The sequence below is a fragment of the Schistocerca americana genome, chromosome 6 (genome assembly GCF_021461395.2).
Source record: "Schistocerca americana isolate TAMUIC-IGC-003095 chromosome 6, iqSchAmer2.1, whole genome shotgun sequence".
NCBI classification, from domain to species: domain Eukaryota; kingdom Metazoa; phylum Arthropoda; class Insecta; order Orthoptera; family Acrididae; genus Schistocerca; species Schistocerca americana.
This window is the reverse complement of record NC_060124.1, coordinates 81543537-81563270: the sequence shown is the minus strand read 5'-3', so window position 1 is coordinate 81563270 and position 19734 is coordinate 81543537. Positions and strand designations below refer to the sequence as shown.

Here is a 19734-nt window from a genome sequence, read left to right as displayed (position 1 = left end):
CCAGAAGAGAGCCATAAGAATATTAACCAAAAATACTAGTCAAGCTCATTGTAAAGATCTGTTCAGAGCACTGGGGATTTTAACTGCTCCATGTGAATACGTTTACCAGTCAGTTGTACACATCAAAAATAACATTGGTAATTACTGCACAAACAGCTCTGTCCATGGCCATGCAACAAGAGATAGACTCAACTTCCATTTATCAAGAAAAAATAAACATAAAACTCAAAACAGCATTTTCTATCAAGGAATAAAACTGTGCAATAAATTACGAAACGAGATTAAAGAAATTGCAAAAATACACTTATTTAAAAATGCAGCTAAAAAGCTCCTGTTATGCAATACATTTTATACATTTGAATGATTACTTAGCTAAAACAAAGTAGGGGTTGATAAAAATGTTATATAAATAATTAATAATAATAATAATAATGATTATAAAATATCCAACATTTCACATAACACCTTCACTTTATGTTTTTTTCCTTCTTTTTTTTTCCTTTCTAGAAATACTTACCCCCAAGCTATGTGTGGCACAATACTAACACCCCTTCCTCTTTCTGAGCTCAACATCTCACTCATTATGGAGATATGCAGACTCAGTTTTTCAGGATAGCAAATGGGAAGTTGTGGTACAGAAAATGGCCCAGAGATCACCAGTGTGTGTGTGTGTGTGTGTGTGTGTGTGTGTGTGTGTGTGTAGAGCGAGTGAAGTGTAACAATGTGTGTATAGTGTATGCAGTGGCCAATAGTGAGATATGAGTGAACAATGTGGCGTTACATTATTTAATAATGTTATTTGTAAAAAAAGTATTCTATACCAGGAGTAAATCTAATGATTGTCTCTAACTAGAAATCTGTAAATATATGTGTATACAAATTAGCTTATTTTAAAGTGATCTAAATTTACAAATACTTTGAAACGTCCTATATCCTTTTAAAAAGAGATCTACAGATGAATAAAGCTACTGCTAGTGGTGGTGGTGCTGCTGCTGCTGTTACTGCTACTACTACTACTACTACTACAACTACATCAGCAACAATTTCAAATCAAAGATAAACATGCATCACCTCAGAAATCACAGGGTCTTCATGAGAACCTCTACTTCTAAGTAATTATCTTCCCAATGTAACTCTGGCCAACTAGTGATCCCACTGGGATAACAAATAAAATACATTGCAGGACTTTGTAAGAGAAATGCCAGGATAGTTCTGATAGTACTTAGCATCTTGATCTACGAGCTTCTCCACAACTATTAAATTCCCAGATGCAATCACGATCAGATAGCCATCTGCAATCTTCTACCACAACACTGGGTACACACATAGCAAGTTAGCATGCATACCTCTACTTAGCAGTACCAAACATAACATGGCATAACACTACCACCATAAAACCTTGCTTAACCACAACTAAATCTGCTGTTATTGCACAGTTAAAAATGTAACTTTTGAGCACTAATCAAAGTCACTTTTTACATGACTAGACACAATCATATACTGAAAAAAATCAGGATGACCTAAAAATAAAGTTTATTGCGCCACTGAGTTTAAGCTTCCAACAGCTTCACAGTCGGACTTCTGGCAACACTTGTCACAATCTTCCAGGAACAAGGGCATGATACCCTTACATGTACATGTTAGCAGACTGTGATGTGATACAAGAGACTTTTCCTAATATTCATGATGAGGCTAATTTCATGAGCCAACCTCTAACTCACAGACAAACTCTCTCAGAGCCATTACTGTAATGATTCTGCAATTGATATGTTTACTACAGAACATTTTTTTTACGGCAAGACTATTTTGTTTTTGCTGCCCTTCAGGGTCAGGGTTCCGTTATTGCTACAACTGCTTCTTAATTTTTAGTTTTTATGGAAGTACTCCCACATCAAGCATCTAGAACATTTTAGATGCCTCACTTTCACCCCCCCCCCCCCCACACACACACACACCACCCCCTCTGGGACCTCCTTTATGCACACAAAGCAGACTCGGGTCTACTGCAGATGAACCTTATGTGACAATGGTCAAAAATGGCTACCACTCACCTCTCCAAGCTCTGATGCCCTACTTGATTAAAATTCACTTAACTCTAGAACTAAACATCAGATTTAGATGCCAGTTGCATCAATCACTTGCAAAATCCACAGAGCACATTCTATGCTATGTTCAAATACAAGTTATGCTTTTCCTCATCTCAAAACATTATGTAACATTAGATTCAGAAATGAGCACAGACAGGAAACAGAATGTTACTGCCACACCTCAATCATAGCCCCTCAACATCTGCACCTGCCACTGAACAAGTAATAGGCTCCCTACAGCATTCTGGGTTATCCCCGGCCACTCGTCGGTGACTGGCAGCAGTCAGACTAGGAAATTATCATCTCACATGTAGGCTGCTGTTAACACCACAACATAAATAATCATACCCAGAGTGGCAGCACGACCAGGACCCATGGACTGCTGATGAATGGGATCACACATGCTGATGAATGGGATCACACAATTTTCAGCAATGAATTACTATTCTATACAACCCCTGACGATCACTGTCAGTGAGTATGACAGTGATTGACATCTTTCCAATATTTTGGAGAGGCACAATGGTGTTACTCCTGGCACTGTGGGGTGTGGAGCTGTCGAGTATGACATCAGGTCACGGTTAGCAGTGATTGATGGATCTCTGATGGCACAGGAGTGTGTCATAGACATGACAATGAAGTACCCTGTGGCCAACAAGAGTCCCATACCTGTCCACAACAGACAATTTATGGAACCAGTTTGGATGTCAACTGTGTCCCAGTGCTAGTATCCAGGATATCGATGACCAGTTCCAACAGTTGTGGCCCGGCTGATCCCAGGAGAGGATTGAACAGCTTCGTGACAGCAATCTGTGCATACATCCAGGCCACAGAGGGTGCACTGTCAATGTCATCTACATCTACACCTACATTTACTCATCTATACCTACATCACTATTCTGCAATTCACATTGACATGCTCAGTAGAGGATTCATCAAACCACCTTCAGATTGTTTCTCTATGAACACTTCAGTCTTTTCTCGGTTGCTCTGATTTCTCTTATTTTTATTATGATGATCATTTCTACCTATGTAGGTGGGAGTCAACACACTATTTTCATATTTGGAGAGAAAGATGGTAACTGAAATCTCGTGAAAAAATACCATCACAATGAAAAGCCCATCTGTTTTAATTATTGGCACCCCCAATCATGTATCATACCCATGACAGTTTTTCTTGTATTTCATGAAAATACAAATCAAGCCCTTCATTCTTTGAACTCTACTGATGTCTTCCCTCCATCCTATATGGTAAAGATTCTACACCATGCAGCAGTACTCCAGAAGAGGATGGGCAAGTGCAATGTAAGCAGTCTCTTTAATAGATTAGTCCATCTTTGTAAGAGTTCTGCCAATACGACATGGTCTTTTGTTCACCTTCTCCACAATTTTCTACGTAATCTTTTCAATTCAACCTGTTCATTGTTGTAATCCCTATGATTTAGCTGAATAGACAGCCTTTAGATTTGTGTGACTTATCATGTAACAAAAACTTAAGATTCCTTTTAGTATTCACATGGATGACCTCACACTTTTCATCATGTAGAGTCAATTGCCACTTTCACACAATAAGGTATCTTGTCTAAATCATTTTGCAACTGATTTTGATCTTTTGATGACTTTTCTAGACAGCAAACAATCTATGAGGACTGCTATTTTGCTTATACACATTAGGGACAGCAGAGGGCTTACAACACTTCTTTGGAAAGTTTTGTTTTACTCAATGACTTTCCATCAGTTACTATGAACTGTGACCTTTTTGATAAGAAATCGTGAACCCAGTGCACAATTGAGACAATACTCCATAGGCACACAATTCTACTAGAAGCTGCTCGGTAGTAATGGTGTCAACAGCTCTCTGGAAGTTTAGAAATATGGATGCAATTTGAGACACCCTGTCAATAACATTCATTACTTCATGTAAATAAAGAGCTAGTTGTGTTTCACAAGAACAATATACACAGCATTGAAAGAAATTAGAACAGAACAGTGCCACAACACAAGCAACAGTTTCCAGAAAAATAAAATTAATTTTTTTTCATCAGGACATACGAGGCTGAAAAACAAGATAGATGAGCCTCTTGTTTGCCTAGAATAATGTGCAACATTTTGAAATGATAGATGTTTTCTGCCTCTCTGAACACCATGTAATCACAGGGATGGAGAAGTTAAATACGTTGTGTTATAGACTAGCATCATTTTTGCGTAATGTTAATACAGAGAAAAGGAAGAGTTGTAACAGATGTAAAAGTCAAACACAAAGTGAAAAACATTGAAACAAATAGTTTTTGTTTTATCTACATCTATATATATACTCTGCAAACCACCGTGAGGTGCATGGCAGGTACATCCCATAGTATCAATTATTAGGGTTTCTTCCTGTTCAATTCACGTATGGAGTGCAGGCAGAATGGTTGTTTGAATGCCTCTGTGTGTGCAGTAATTATTCTAATCTTATCTTAACAATTCTGATACGAGCGATATGAAGGGGATTGTACTCTTAGTATTTTTCCCAGAGTAAACATTTAAAGGCATTTCTTGAAACTTTGTTAACATAATTTCTTGGGTTAGTTAACATCTATCTTCAAGAGTCTTTCAGTTCAGTTCCTTCAGTATCCGTGTGACATTCTCCCATGGATTAAACAAACCTGAGACCACTCGTACTGCCCTTCTCTGTACACGCTCAATATACCCTATTAGTCTTATCTGATATTGGTCCCACACACTTGAGCAATATTCTAGAACTGTTCACAAGAATGATTTGTAAGCCATCTCCTTTGTAGATAGATTGCACTTCCCCAATACTCTACCAATAAACCAAAGTCTACCACCTCCTTTACCCACAACTGAACCTATGTGATCATTCCATTTCATATCACTACAAAGTGTCACATCCAGGTATTTGTATCAGTTGGCCGATTCCAACAGTGAATCACTGATACCACATTCATATGCTGCTACATTTTTTCGTTCTGTGAAGTGCAAAATTTTACATTTCTGAACATTTAAAGCAAGTTGCCAATCTCTGTACCATGTTAAAACCTTATCAAGGTCTGACTAAACATTTATGCAGCTTCTTGCAGATAGTACTTCCTCACCGATAACTGCATCATCCACAAAAAGCCTGATTTTACCATTACTATTGTCCGCAAGGTCATTAATATACAATGTGAACAGCAAGAATCCAAATACAGAGCCCTGGGGCATACCCAAATTTACTTCTACATCTGACAAGACTCTCAATTCAAGGTAATATGCTGTGTCCTCCCTACAAAAAGTCCTCAATCCATTCAAAATTTCGCTTGACACCCCATATGATCATACTTTTGACAAGAAGCTTACATGTGGTACTGAGTCAAATGCTTTTCATAAATCAAGAAATACAGCATCTACCTGATTGCCTTTATACAAGGTTTTCAGTATGTCATGTGAGAAGAGTGAGGTGGGTTTCACATGATCGGTGTTTTCGAAATCCATGCTAGTTGGCATTGAGGAGGTCATTCTGTTCAAGAGACCTCATTACATTTGAGCTCAGAATGTTCTAAGATTCTACAACAAATCAATGTCACAGATATTCGACGGTAGTTTTGGGGATCACTTCTACTACCCTTCTTTTAGAAGGGTGTGACCTGTGCCTTTATCTACGAACTGGGCACAGTTTTTTGTTTGATTGATTTCCGATAGACTATAGTTAGATTATGAGCTAACTCAGCCACAAATTCAGTATAGAACCTGACAGGGATTGCATCGGAGCTTTGTTCAATTTTAATGATTTTCTTAACACCACTGACAGTAAGACTTATTTCATTCATCTTTTCAGTGGTAAGAGGATTAAACTGGGACAATTCTCCTGGGTTTTCCTTCATAAAGGAACATTTGAAACTGGAGTCAAGCATTTCAACTTTTGCTTTGCTGCCCTCAATTTCAGTTTCTGTCTCATTCGCTAGGGACTGGACACTAACTTTGGTGCCACTAACAGTCTTTACACATGACCAGAAATTCTTTGGTTTCTGTGAAAGATCACTTGACAATATTCTGCTACAGTAGTCATTGAAGGCATCATGCATTGCTCTCATGGCAGCCAAATGTGATTATTCAGCACCTCTCTACCTATAGCCCTAGGATTTGTTTTACACCAGCACTGTTAGCTCCAATAGGCAGAAGTCATGGTTTGTTGGTGCTGCACATTTTAGTGGTTTTGATTGAGATAATCTCATGATGCAGAATTCTTCATTTGTAAACAAGTGTAGGAGCGTGCACAGAATCAGCTGAGTGAAAAATCTGTACAATACACACATTTATTTATATACAAAAGCCAACTCAGGAACTTTCCTTTGTGTGACACCACATGTACAAGATCATGTGCTGATTTAAAAGTTTGGATTCGCAAATTTTATTGTTCGCATCACTTCTACATAATCTTTTATTGATTGATTCAATATGCGTTTATATTGTGATATATTGTGAAATTTGGAACACTCATGAGTGCTGTGATACACTCATTCTGTTATCGTTGAGCTCTTTTAAAATTTTTGAGAACAATAGGCCTATCCTCATTGAAAACAACTGTTCTCTAATTTCATTGCACAATTACACGAGTGATATGTTATTTTGAGACTTTTTGGACATATACAAAATGATATTTTCACAAATTACCAGTACTAGTGTTTTGAATACCTAATTTATTTTGTAGCAAATCAGCGTTTGTGGTTCACGGTTCTGTCAAAGAATACATAGTCCCTGAACTTCATTGCATATCAACACAAATAACTGTGCATTTTTGAGTATTTTCAGAAACTACCATTGTCCTCTGCATAACCTGCAAGCCATCTGTAGCAAATCGGCGTTTGTGATTTAGTTAATGTAGCAGGTTTCCTAATTAACATATTGTGTTACATCTAGTTTTCCCTTAAAGAGGAGTAGCCCTATGAATTATCTGCATTTATCACAAACTAACTCTGTTTCTGAATATGTTAACAACGATAATTAGCCTCAAAATGTTTTAGGACACTAGTAGTTTTTACAACACATTATTGTGTTGCATTAATAGAAATCTCGTTTTGTGTATTTGCTTCAATTCTTACAGCGAATTAGTAACTTTTTAGCTCAACAGATTAAAAGATAATCAATTGGCTTTAATTAAAGTTATTTGTTCACTGCCTTAAAATACATTGCTCCAGCCAAACTGCAGTCCTATTGTGAATGATGTTCTCAAACACACGATGGGTTGGTTGACGTTTGTAAGCAGCTAGAAATCACACTGACTACTGTCAAACTATTGGCAGCTGCTGCAAATTGGTGTGTTGGAAGAGCTCCTGAGAGTCTTGTACCTGTTATACCTGTACCAGAGGTACCTCAAGAACTATTCTCTCCCATGGATCGTGTCTCCTTTGCAGAAAGTAGAGGATCTGTCATTACTTGTCCACTTGACTGCATCCGGCATGTCAATGGTAGATCTAGCAGTCCTTTACAGGATGACAGGGACCAGGAAGGACCCAGGGTTTTGTACCGATTCCCCTAACCAACAAGTTTGAGGTGCTATCTTTCAGTGAAACTGAGCAATTGGAACTCACTTCACCTGTTTTGGGAAAAACTTGTTTTGTCCACTGTCAGGAGGAGGCAAATGCAAAATGGAAGGGTCTATTAATCGTCACCAGTTCAAATGTATGGCGAATAATGATAAGCCTTAGGGAAATAGCAGCAAGGAACAGGAAAGGACACTAGGCGCACTCAGTATGGTTGCCTGGGGGCCTCATTCAACATGCTGAAGAGGTTATTCCAACAGCTGCTGAGGGAACAGGGTGGAACCAACTGCAGATTGTGGTGCAAGTTGGAACAAATGAGGCCAGACATCTGGGCTCTGATGTTATTCTTGGGTCATTCTAGCAACTGGCAGAGAAGGTTGAGAAGACTAGCCTTGCACATGGAGTTTCAACAAACTCCACAATTTGCTGCATTGTCTCCAGAACTGAACCTGGCCTTTTAATTCAGAGTCGAGTGGGAGGACTGAATCAGAGACTTCAAAAGTTATTTGACAAGCTAGGCTGTGACTTCCTGGACTTGCGCCATTTGGTTGAGAACTGTAGGGCCCCCTAAATGGATCAGTTGTACATTGCACATCAAAGGCTGCTACTCAGGCAGCTGGCCATGTGTGGGGTGCACACAAGGATGCTTTTTTTTTGTTTAGGTGACTCTCCATCCAATCCAGATAACAATACCGTATTTACTCAAATCTAAGCCGCACTTTTTTTCCAGTTTTTGTAATCCAAAAAACCGCCTGCGGTTTAGAATCGAGTGCAAAGTAAGCGGAAGTTCTGAAAAATATTGGTAGGTGCTGCCACAACTAACTTCTGCCATCGAATATATGTAGCGCTACACAGGCATGCTTTGCAGGCACAAAGATAAATACTGGCGCCAAAACACCTGCATCAGTAAATAAATTGGAAAAAAAGGGTGGAAGACGAGCTTTTTTCTCCGCCCCGAGTTTCGACCACTGCATTTTCATACATTATCCAAATAAGTAAATACAAATTCCGTGTTGTTCATCTTTGAATGTAGCAGCATTTCAATGTACTACAAAAATCCGACTAACAAGACTGAAGACTGTTTGGGATGTTTGTCAATATGGCCAACTCTACGTTCTGAATTTTTTCCTACCTGTGAGAAGAGATGGTTGCTAATAGGAACTTTTATGAATTGTGAATCACATGCAGTATTCTCTTCACCATAAGACTAATACGAATATAAACATTTTGCCATGTATTCTTCTGTGTTTGCTGCTATCTCATTTAAATCCTGTCTGCCTAGTAAACTACGAAACTTGAGTGAGAGACAACAGCAAACGCGGAAGAATATACATATCATGTCATGTTTATATTCATATTATTCTAATGCCTAATAGTGATACAGTCAGAAATGAAGCAGATTTTTAAATCTAAGATGACTCTAATTTATGTGCAGAATGTAATGTACTATAGAGGCGTCTGCAAAGGTTTTCAAACGGTGAAAAATTTTCGCTAAACTCTCGTTCAGAACACCTTCTATCATACGCAGTCTATTATTTGGTTCCTGTTGATCATTATCAAAGAAAGCAGCAGTGTAAGTAACAACAAATAGCAGTCTCTTGCCATTGTTTCACTAATGAGACGATTCCTCCCTCTCTCTCTCTCTCTCTCTCTCTTTTTAATTGTAAGCAGTGGTAGCATGCACAAAAGCAAGCCATGCCGCGAGACAGGCTGTAAACACTCATTATCAGAATGCAAAAAACAATGTATGACACATTACAGTAATGCATTTTTAGCTTAGAGTGAGGTAAACACCTATAGCAAAGAGAACGGCACTTATCAGATCAAAGAAAAATAAGCAATCCATCCAAACCAGACAAAGCACGTGACAAAGGAAGGGTACCCATATAAATACAGACAGAGCACCTGACGCATAGCAATGGCTACCTGGTAAAGTTTAACTGCTAAGCTTATGACTCGAACCAAACTACTGTAGCTGTATTATCATTCATTCAACCTAAATTGTGTTTCACATTACAATGGACCAACTTTGTTTCGATTTGGAGGTGCGGCCTAAAACTTCTCTCTCCCCTTGAATTTCGAGTCTCAAATTTCTGGTGCAACTCAATTTTTTTTCCCTTGATTTCGAGTCTCATTTTTCAGGTGCGGCTTAGACTCGAGTGCGGCTTAGATTCGAGTGAATACGGTAGCTATAGGAATCCCAGAAGCATCAGTGTAAGATAGAAAGAAATGCCTCCCACAAGTGAAAGTATTAAAACCCTAATCGTAAACTGCTGAAGCATTTGCAACATACTGACAGAGTTTGAAGCTCATGAAAAGCAGTGAAGCCCACATAATACTCACAGCCATGCAAAGCAGCGAGGCTTATTAATGAGAACAGGATACAATGTTTCAAGAGTAAGTTAAGTGAGGTGCTATTGGATGATGAACATACAAGAGAGATGCTAATGCCAAATTCAATTTATTATATAGTAAATTGCTGTCAATATTTGAAAGCTGCTTTCCTAAATAAAAACAAGCAACCCATGGATAACTACGGGAATTAAAATATCATGTAAGAGGAGAAAGGAGATTTATATAAATGCCACAACATGTCAAGATTAAAATTTAAATGCATACATAAAAAATACAGTAAGATTTTAAAGAGTTATTAAAATGTCAAGAACTATGTACCCCTGACAGTAATTAATAATGCACATAAGAATATTATATATATGGGATACTTTTATAATTCTACTAATTTCAGTCAAAATTCCTGCTATTTGTGAACTGTCAGTCACAACATTTCCATTTAGTTTAATTGTTGAGGTATCTTGTACACGGACTGGCTGTCCTGTCTCTCACATCTCAATACAACCCCTCAAGAAAGTGAATAGGCTGATGGCTCGGAAATGTTATTGAACATCTAAGGAATCCTTAATAAAACAACTATTGGAAAAGGATCAATCAGACTGAGATTCTAGCCCCCACCTACCATGTCAAAGCATGCAACTCGGGCTAAGACTGGCCAGGCAGGTAGAAAGACACTAAACTGTGAAGAACACACAAAAGAGATAATGCCAAATGCTTAGGCTGCCGAGGCAGTGACATCCAATATGATGTGGTGCAATAATGGGGCCCTCACAGCCAGTCACTGCTTCACAATGCAAGCCCTAGGCTAGCAGCATCATGTCCCCAGACCCACACTGGGAAGTGCTGCCATATACGCCATACAACACAAACAAATAGAAGCACATGCAAAAAACTGTGTTGAATAATTCAGACTACACTGGAAAGGTATAAAATTTTAGTGACTGGGGAGAAATCACAAAGAGGGTCTCACAGGGTTCAATTTTGGGTCCACTCTTATTCCTTACATATGTGAATGACTTTCCACTTAACATTCACCAAGCAGAATTAGTACTTTTCACTGGGATAGTAGTGTCATTATCAATCCCACTAGAGAGAAAGGAACAGAAGAGATTGGAAATGATGTTTTCCATAGAATTATTAAGCGATTCTCTGAAAATGGATTTTCCCTTAATTTTGGGAAAACACACTATATTCAGTTCTGTAGAACAAATATAGTCATACCAATAATTGATGCAGTACATGAACAGGAGTCAATAAATGCTCTAAATTTTTGGGTGTACATACTGATGCACTGAAAGAAGCACATTAAAGAACTTCTCAAACAATTAAGTTCAGGTGCTTTAGCTCTTTGTGTAATTGTTGATCGTGAAAACTAGTAAATTAACCTCCTGACATTCTTTGCATATTTGCACTAAATAACATCTTGTGGAATTATTTTCTGCAGTAACTCACCACTTAAAAAGTAAGTACGAAATGCACAAAAGCGTGCAGTAAGAATAATGTGTGGTGGTTCCACAAAATTTTGGGAGAACTGCCAGATGTTTGTAACTTCCTGCCACAACATTTCAGTGCAGAGTCTTCTGGCCATCTTCATGATATACTGGCGAAAACTCCCCAAGATCTGGTATTTAAGGCTCCGCTGGCACGTGCATGGTGGATACACTTGGCATTGCGTGTGCGCTACTTGAGTGTGTTCGATTCTGCTGCGCGGCGCGCCCTTCGTGGTGAAAGGACACCGCGTCAATATCAATTTGATTGTCTTCCCGTGGTTTCATCACAGAGCTACGCCGGCTACAGAGGACACGAGGTTTTTCGACAATTGGATTCAATGCCATATTTAATTGGAAACTGAGACTCACTGTCAGACAGCCGTATTTACACAGATTCATTAATAATATAACTCCACAAGTTAGACGTATGAGCCACAATTTTTGTCTCATTGTAATTCATGACATGACCAGTGAAAATACAGTGTTCGGCGATGGCAGATTTACAAAAAAGGCGAGTATGCTGCTGATGTTCTACAATGTGATCCTGCACAGTATGCATCGTTTGCCCTATATAAGATTTGCTGCATTCACACAGAATCCTGTAAATACCTGCCTTGTGCAGCTCTAGGTCGTCTTTGACAGGTTCCAACAGCGACGAAATTTTTGCATGAGGGTGAAAGATTGCTTTTACTTAATCACTTTATATTTTCCTAGTATTCTGCCTATGTGCCCTGAAATATTACCAATATATGGTAAATAGGCAGTCATTTTAAAGACCTCTTCTTCTTCTTTGCTCCGTCATTTACAGGTCTGCAGCACTCTCTCTACTTGCTGGGACGAATACCCATTCTTCAGAAATACAGTCTGCAGGTGCTCCAGTTCCGTTTGCAAACTATCGGTGTCAGAGATGATGGCTCGGTGAATCAATGTCTTCAAAACACTCATCGTTTGTGCCGGATGGTGGCAACTAGTGGCTTGCAAGTAAAGGTCTCTGTGAGTGGGCCTTCTACATACTGAATGACCAAGTGTGCCATCGCTCTTAAGTCACACCAAGACATTTAAAAATGGCAGGCAACCCTCCAACTCCATTGATTCATCGAGCCCACATCATCTCTGACACCTATAGTGTGCAAACGGAACTGGAGCGCCTGCAGACTGTATTTCTGAAGAATGGGTATTTGTCCCAGCAAGTGGAGAGAGTGCTGTAGACCTGTAAATGGCGGAGCAAGCAAGAGGAAGAGGCCTTTGAAACAACTGCCTATTTACCACATATTTGGTAATATTTCAGCTCACATAGGCAGAATACTAAGAAAATATAAAGTGAAAGCAATCTTTTGCCCTCCTGCAAAAATTTCATCGCTGTTGGGATCTGTCAAAGATGACCTAGAGCTGCGCGAGACAGATGTTTACAGGATTCCGTGTGAATGCAGCAATTCTTATATAGGGCAAATGACGCGTACTGTGCAGGATCGCATTGTAGAACATCAGCAGTATACTCTCTTTCTTCAGGCTTGTAAGTTTGCCATTGCCAAACACTGTATTTCCACTGGTCATGTTGTGAATCACAATGAGAGAAAAATTGTGGCTCATACATCTATCTTTCGGAGTTCTATTATTAATGAATCCATAGAAATACAGCTGTCTGACAGAGAGTTTCTTATTAATCGAGACGGCGGTTTCCAATTAAATCCAGCATTCAATCCAATCGTCGAAAATCTTCGTGTGCTCCGTAGCCGGCATAGCTCTGTGATGGAATCACGGGAAGACAATCAAATTGATATTGATGCGGTGAGTTTCCACCATGAAGGGCACACAATGCAGCAGAATCGAACATGTTCAAGTAGCGCACACGCAACATCAAGTGAATCTACCACGCATGTGCCAGTGGAGCCTTAAACACCAGAGCTCAGGGAGTTTTCACCAGTATCACCTGAAGATGGCCAGAAAACTCTGCGCCGAAATATTGTGGCAAGAAGTTACAAACATCCGGCAGTTCTCCCTAAATTTTGTGGAGCAATATATAGGCCAGGAAAGTAATAAATCTCGCATAATGTGTGGTTCTCAACCACAGACATCATGTAGATATCTCACAGAAGCAAGGTATTTTAACTGCACGATCACAATACCTTTATTCACAAATGAAATGTATCATAAATAATTCATAACAATTTCAAAAGAATGTGATATGTCTGTCTAACACTAGAGGAAAAAATTACCTTTATTACCCATTACTAAAGCTGTTGGTTGCTCAGAAAGGAGTTCACTATGAGCAACAAAAATCTTTGATCATCTGCTCCACAATATGAAATCCACTAAAACACTTAGGATTACTCACCAAAAATGGAACAAATATGTAGTGCTAATTACTAAGAGAAGCAGGAGAACAGCAAATGGGTCAGAAAGTACAATCTAGTAGAAGGCATAATTATGGTCACAACAAAAATTAAATGGATATTGTTTCATATATTTACTGGCTACCAGTTTTTTAAGTAGAAATTCATCAACAAAATGGAAAAAAATACTGACTTGCTTTAAGTGTAGTTGCTCGAGTATGATTAAAAAATAAAGTGTTCATTAATGTTAACGAAGGCAACGGCAAATCACTTCCCCTAGGAACTTGCCTAGTACGGCGGTGCGGGTCTTCCATATCGCTCCCCTACGCTCAGTCAAGGAGTGTGGGACATCATCATCATCATCATCATCATCATCATCATCATCAAACAAGCATACATATCCTGCAAACTGACTTGTTCTGCATCATTTCATTTCAATAACAGAATTGTTCAATCAATCTATGGAATGTAACTAATTAACAGCCATCTTGGTTTAGGAAAGGGAGGCTCTAGTATGCAACTAGGCAACTAGATCTGTCCAACACTGCTCTGTCAGTGGGACACATTCAATCAGTGTGAAGTTACTTACACTACTGCCTTCTTCTTAAACCATCTGACAATCTGTACCATGTACTGAGTGTTGAGACTTCCTTTATTATAAGAGATTAAATTTCAGAGGAAAAATTCTGACACAAGCTGATAAACTACTAAAGAGATTAGAAAATACTTTCTGGTGGACACGATGCCTGTAGTAAGATGCTCTAAATTTTTGCACACATCTTCCACAGCATATCTTGGAAATGAGCTCTAAGTAAAGCATCAGGACAGAGATATTATAATCTCAGAGAAATAATGAGATTAAGAGAACTACATCTACAATGCATGGCACTGTAATTGCAACACAATGGAGCACCATGCAAACGATTAGCATTTCAGCGCAGCCGTACAAAGCAGTGAAGAGTAACAAGGTCTACATTATGCATGTAAGGAAAGATTGTGTAGTGAGTTTCTCATTCAGAAATCACTTTTAAATTATGTTTGTATGCGAGAATGTCATATTATGCTCCACCTAAGGAGAAATGTCTACCACCTAAGCTCAGAATTCAACAGCTGCAGGATAATCAACAGTCGAGACCACAGTAGATCCAATCACGATACTGCTGCTCACATTGATTGGGACTCCGAGAATGTTACACGAATACAGATTCGACAGGGTCAGGAGGGCTGTACTCGATGCTGCTTGTGTCTGTATATGTGTGGATGGATATGTGTGTGTGTGCGCGAGTGTATACCCGTCCTTTTTTGCCCCTAAGGTAAGTCTTTCCACTCCCGGGATTGGAATGACTCCTTACCCTCTCCCTTAAAACCCACTTCCTTTCGTCTTTCCCTCTCCTTCCCTCTTTCCTGATGAGGCAACAGTTTGTTGCGAAGGCTTGAATTTTGTGTGTATGTTTGTGTTTGTTTGTGTGTCTGTCGACCTGCCAGCACTTTCATTTGGTAAGTCACATCATCTTTGTTTTTAGATATATTTTTCCTATGTGGAATGTTTCCCTCTATTATAACCATGTAAGTCACATCATCGTTAAATATGTCTGCTTGTGTCTGTATATGTGTGTGTGTGTGTGTGTGTGTGTGTGTGTGTGTGTGTGTGTGTGTGTGTGTGTGTGTGTACCAGTCCTTTTTCCCCCCTAAGGTAAGTCTTTCCGCTCCCGGGATTGGAATGACTCCTTACCCTCTCCCTTAACACCCACATCCTTTCATCTTTCCCTCTCCTTCCCTCTTTCCTGATGAGGCAACAGTTTGTTGCCAAAGCTTGAATTTTGTGTGTATGTTTGTGTGTCTATCGACGTGCCAGCACTTTCGTTTGGTAAGTCACATCATCTTTGTTTTTAGATATAAAAACAAAGAAGATGTGACTTACCAAACGAAAGATATAAAAACAAAGAAGATGTGACTTACCAAACGAAAGCGCTGGCAGGTTGATAGACACACAAACAAACACAAACATACACACAAAATTCTAGCTTTCGCAACCAATGGTTGCTTCATCAGGAATGAGGGAAGGAGAGGGAAAGACAAAAGGATGTGGGTTTTAAGGGAGGGGTAAGGAGTCATTCCAAACCCAGGAGCGGAAAGACTTACCTTAGGGGGAAAAAAAGGACAGGTATACACTCGCATACACACACATATCCATCCGCACATACACAGACACAAGCAGACATTTGTAAAGGCAAACTCAAACTTTAAATCTTTCTGCTCCTGGGATTGGAATGACTCCTTACCCTCTCCCTTAAACCCCACATCCTTTCGTCTTTCCCTCTCCTTCCCTCTTTCCTGACGAAGAAACCATTGGTTGCGAAAGCTAGAATTTTGTGTGTATGTATGTGTTTGTTTGTGTTTCTATCGACCTGCCAGCGCTTTCGTATGGTAAGTCACATCACCTTTGTTTTTAGATATATTTTTCCCACATGGAATTTTTCCCTCTATTAATATATATATAAAAACAAAGATGATTTGACTTACCAAATGAAAGTGCTGGCAGGTCGACAGACATACACACAAAATTCAAGCTTTCGCAACAAACTGTTGCCTCATCAGGAAAGAGGGAAGGAGAGGGAAAGACGAAAGGAAGTGGGTTTTAAGGGAGAGGGTAAGGAGTCATCCCAATCCCGGGAGCGGAAAGACTTACCTTAGGGGGAAAAAAGGATGGGTATACACTCGCACACACACACACACACACACACACACACACACACACATACACACACACATATCCATCCACACATATACAGACACAAGCAGACAGAGAGAGAGAGGGAAACATTCCATGTGGGAAAAATTGGTCTTTAAATATGTCTGCTTGTGTCTGTATGTGTGGATGGATATGTGTGTGTGTGTGCGCGAGTGTATACCTGTCCTTTTTTCCCCCTAAGGTAAGTCTTTCCGCTCCCGGGATTGGAATGACTCCTTACCCTCTCCCTTAAAACCCACTCCCTTTCGTCTTTCCCTCTCCTTCCCTCTTTCCTGATGAGGCAACAGTTTGTTGCGAAAGCTTGAATTTTGTGTGTATGTTTGTGTGTCTATCGACCTGCCAGCGCTTTCGTTCGGTAGGTCACCTCATCTTTGATTAGGGAAACATTCCACGCGGGAAAAATATATTTAAAAACAAAGATGATGTGACTTACCATACGAAAGCGCTGGCAGGTCGATAGAAACACATACATACACACAAAATTCTAGCTTTCGCAACCAATGGTTGCTTCGTCAGGAAAGAAGGAAGGAGAGGGAAAGACGAAAGGATGTGGGTTTTAAGGGAGAGGGCAAGGAGTTTGCGTTTACAAATGTCTGCTTGTGTCTGTGTATGTACGGATGGATATGTGTGTGTGTGCGAGTGTATACCTGTCCTTTTTTCCCCCTAAGGTAAGTCTTTCCGCTCCCGGGACTGGAATGACTCCTTACCCTCTCCCTTAAAACCCACATCCTTTCGTCTTTCCCTCTCCTTCCCTCATTCCTGATGAGGCAACAGTTTGTTGCAAAAGCTTGAATTTTGTGTGATGTATGTGTCTGTTTGTGTTTCTATCGACCTGCCAGCGCTTTCGTATGGTAAGTCACATCATTCATTCATATATATATATATATATGGGGGGGGGGGCCTCCTTTGTAGCTTGTTATTGGGGGTGGTATGAGGATTGAGGTGTGTGAGAAGAAAGAGGATTAGGTTTAATGTACAGTTGATATTGAGGTCAATAGAGACAGAACACAAGCTATTATTAGGGAAAGAAGAGGGAAGAATTCAGCCGTGCTCTCTCAAAGGAACCATCCTTGCATTTGCCTAGAGTGATTTAAGGAAATTGCAGAAAATCTAAATATGAATGGTCACATCGGGATATGAAGCACCATCCTCCTAAATGTAAGTCTATGTGTGTCTGTGTGTTACCCGCTCCACCACCTTGCTTGGTGGAGGTGTGTGAGGATATGACACATGAAATCTGTTTGTGGACTAGATTTGGAGGGAGGGTATTACCTGTCTGTGAAGGCCTATGTGAGGCATTCAGTGTACCAAGCTAGTGAGTTCTTTTCACTGCAGGTACATCATCCATGGGTGGTTAGATTGTGTGGGAGGAATTTTATGGCGTAGAAGGGATGGCAGTTGTCAAAATCCAGGCCTGTTTGTTGGTAAGTGGATTTTACATGGACAGAAGTGTGAATGGAGCCATCAACATCCAGGAAGATAGCGCATTGGGTAGAGGAGGCCAAGGTGAAGTGAATGGGAGAGAAGGTGTTGAAGTTGTGACAGGATGTAGATAGGATGTCTTGGCTCCGAGTCCAGATCATGAAGATATCGTCAAGAAATCTGAATCAGACTAGGAGTTTGGAGTTTTGGGAAGCTAGGAAGGTTTCCTCTAGTTTGCCCATAATCAGGTTAGCATAAGAGGGTGTCATGCAGGTGTCCATGGCTGTGGCGTGGATTTGTTTGTATGCCTCCCCTTCAAGGGAAAAGTAGTTGTGAGTCAGGATATAGTTAGCAACACGTATAAGGAACAAGATGGATAATATGGAGCCCGAAGGATGTCGGGAGAGGAAGTCTTTTGATAGCAGTAAGGCTAAGGTCATGAGGGATGCTGGTGCACAGGGAAGTGGCACCAACAATGACAAGTAGGGATTCAGGAGATAAAGGTAGTATTGGGCAATTAGTTGGAGATGTTGGTCAATAAGAGCAGAAATTCTTTCAATGGGAGCACAATAGCCAGCTACAATGGGGCACCCAGGATTGTTGTGTTTGTGGATTTTGGGGAGCACGTATAAGGTTGGACTTCTGGGATGGGATCACTATGGTAGAGTTTCCAGGTGGAGGAATCAGACAGCTGGCTCAAGGTCTTCTGTCAGACAGTCACTGCGACTCATCCCAATAGTGGTGGAGCCTTAGTCTGCAGGGAGGCTGATTAGGTCAAGATCTGCTTCCAGGTTGTGTACAGTTGTCCTTTCTTTTGCCAAAAGATAAGTGTTCTTAGGAAGGCATCTCTGGAAATAAGGAATTCCTGGAAGGTGACCAGAGGGTTACATGGGAGGTACAAAAAAAGACAGCTAAGACAGTTAGAGCATATGAAAAGAATGGTAGAAGACAAGTAGCCAACAAGAGCAGTTTCACAGCAACTTCCTGGGAAGAGACGAAGGGGAAGACCATGAAATGGGTGGCTAAAGCATGTCCGAGAAGCAATGGAGAGAACAGCAATAACACAGGGTTAGTAAGAATGGCAAAATTGAGGCATTTGGCAACAAAGGTATGGAACATGGTGATTGCTGTAGGACCCGCCCCCCACCCCCAAAAAAAAAAAAAAAAAAACTGTGTGTACTTCGTATATGTTGGTATGTGTGTATCTATTAAGAAAAGAAAGAAACATTCACTGCAATGCATGCCAGGCACAGTTAGTAATATGTAAAATATATTAAAGTGCTATATGGTAAACCCTCAAAGATCCTGTATTTAAGATAAGTCAAACTGAATACAAAAGTATCTCCAATCAACAAGATGAAGGATTTTACAGATAAAAGGCAATACCCTTGGTTTAATTCAATTAACATGAGAGACTTTGATCATTCAAATATTATGTAATTCAGGGTTCTTGTTTCTTCATCAAAAGGAGAGAACTTTTAATCAGTATTATTTTTAAATCATCAAAGAAAACCAGGAATAAAATACAGGAAGCAAAAGATTATTTGCAACTTGTACAGAGGCTGGACTGCAGTTGTAATAGTCAAAGGGCATGAAAGATAAGGTGCAACTGAGAAGAGACTCAGACAGTGTTATTAGTCTGCACACTGAGCAAGCTGTTAAGGCAAGTGATGAAAACTTCATAAAAGGAGAAAAAATTTAAACTTTGAGGTTTATGGATGATGATGCAATTTTGTCAGATGGGGGCAAAATACTTGGAAGAGCAGTTGAAAG

General features: G+C 39.8%; 1 protein-coding gene across 1 annotated transcript in view; it reads right to left on the bottom strand.

The window, feature by feature from the left end:
* LOC124619972 (lysosomal-trafficking regulator) overlaps window positions 1-19734 on the bottom strand; it is a 594456-nt gene that overhangs the window by 367707 nt on the left and 207015 nt on the right. The window lies entirely within an intron of this gene.